The sequence below is a fragment of the Babylonia areolata genome, chromosome 21 (assembly GCF_041734735.1).
Source record: "Babylonia areolata isolate BAREFJ2019XMU chromosome 21, ASM4173473v1, whole genome shotgun sequence".
Taxonomy (NCBI): Eukaryota; Metazoa; Mollusca; class Gastropoda; order Neogastropoda; family Buccinidae; genus Babylonia; species Babylonia areolata.
The window spans coordinates 28,272,822-28,275,321 of NC_134896.1; positions in this window are offsets into that span (position 1 = coordinate 28,272,822).

A 2,500-nucleotide genomic window follows, 5' to 3' on the forward strand; every position below is an offset into this window, starting at 1 on the left:
TGGGGGTAGGGGCTGTGAGAGGGGGAGGGGTAAAAGTGTGTGTATGTGTGGAGGGTGAATAGGGAGAGACAACGCTAGGAAAAATGGAAACGTTATAAACGCCAACATCAAACAAATATAACATCTATAACAAATGTCCTATAGGACTATGCAGCAAACCTTCTGCAATAACAAATAACATATTGGAATTGTTAATAACACATTCAAAAGAACTTTTGGTGAAGTCTGGCAAAAAACATTTTAGATTCTGACATTCGAATATTACATGGTTGCTAGAAATATGTTCTCCACATATGCATCTGACATCTTTGCTGAACTTTGTTACAAAAGCGTTCAGTTTTATCCTGTTTGATAATGTATGAATCTGCCTTAATCTTATTGAATTACTGTATGTATTTGACTGATCGATAGTTCCCGGTTGTTGACCATTAATTACACTATGGTTTAAAGCTTTGCCGTTTTCTTGGTATAATTCTCTGACTTTGTTCCACGATGTTTTTTCTAGTATTCGATAACCCTCTTGTACAGATAGAGGCACATAAAGTTCTATGGTTCCCTGTTCGTTCTTTGCACCTTTTCTTGCAGCCCTGTCGGCCCATTCATTGTAGAGAATACCAAGATGTGAAGGAACCCAGAAAAACGTAATATGTGTTCCTTTCAAGCTTAAAAGATGTAAAATGTGGCTGATTTCTAGTATGATTTTAGATTTGTTCTTACAATTTGGTGAGTTTAAAGCACATAATACAGATTTGGAATCAACGCAAAACAAGACTTGTAGAAGGCAAATTGGAAGATCAAGAATATGATTTAGAGCCATAAGAACAGCAATAAGTTCAGCAGTGAATATTGAACGATTTTTACCAATATAGTATGATCTTTCCGTTTTCAGTTCTGGTATAACAAAAGCTGAACCTGCTTGGCCATTGTCTAATAGTGAGCCATCTGTGTAGATCTGTAAATGATCACGGTATCTATTTTGAAGGTGTACTCGGACTTCCGTTGCCATGATATTCGGATTTTCATTCTTTTTAATGTCAGTATGATTAACATCAAAATGTGCTTTATTCATCTCCCAGATGGGGTATGGACTTACGGTCTTCTGTGTGTCTACGTCATCTGAATTAATTTTAGATTTTTCGAACAGGTTTGACACAAACGTGCCAATGGGTGTTAAATAAGATATGTTTTTAGCTCTTTTGGGGAAGCTGTTTTCGGATGTAATTTTTACTTCCTCTGATGTATAATTTTCAGTTGTTGAGCTTCTCAGTACGTATTTAGCACATGCGAGGTTTCGGTATTCATCTAAAGGTAGTACTCCTATTTCTTTGTATGTTCCGAGGGTCGATGCATGGAAAGGTACACCAAGGGCAAGTCTATATGCTTTGCAGTCTATGCTTTGAAGTTTCTTTAGCAAATATTTTGGAGCATTGAAAAAGACTTCTTGTCCATAGGATAGTTTGGATCGAATAAGTGATGATGATAAATGTTTCAAAATCGTTGTATCTTGTCCCCAGTATTGTTTACTCACAATTTTGAGTAAGTTTAGAGATTTTCTTGTTTTTGTTAATATATATTCAATATGGCTGTTCCAAGTTAGTTTTGAAGTAAGTATCAATCCTAAAAACTTAACAGTATCTTTATACTGAATTGTCTCATTTTCAATCTTAAATGTTGGTAACTCTTCTGGGTTTGTACCATTGTTAAAAAGCATAATATGTGTTTTTTCTGATGATAATGTAAGACCATTATCAGCAATATATCTATTTAATCTATCTATTTCTCGTTGGTATATTTTCTTGATATAGTTTAAAGCCCTTTTGGATGTATTCCGTTTCATAGTTACATTCATCCACATACATATATCATCTGCGTATTGCACTAGGATCACATCATTTGATAAGTGTTTGGGTAAGTCGTTCAACAAGATATTAAATAAAACAGGGGCAATAACAGAACCTTGGGGTAATCCCATGTGAAGAGTTTTAGGATTTGAGTATGTATTCCCGACCCGTACCTGTATACTTCTTTCACTCAGGAAATCTTTGATATAATCATAGAGATGTCCTGAAAAGCCAACAGATTTCAGTTTAAAGAGTAACTTTGCATGCCAAACTTGATCATAGGCTTTCTTCACATCAAAAAAAGTTGCAAGAACGTTTTTCCTTCTAGCGAATTGTTGTTTTACATGTGTTGTAAGTTTTACCAAATTATCAATTGCAGATCTACCTCTCTGAAAGCCCGCTTGGTTAATTGGGATAATCTTATTTTTATGACAATAGTACATCAGCCTTCTCAAAATTATTCTTTCCATTAGTTTACCAGTATGTGATGTTAGTGCAATTGGCCTGTAGCTGCTCTTATCTGTTTTGCATTTTCCTTGTTTATGAACTGGTATCACAATAGACTGTTTCCATTGTGCTGGCATTAAACCATCAATCCAACACTTTTGAAAAATATCAAACAATAAAACAACAAAATTTTCTGGTAAATGTCTCAGCAT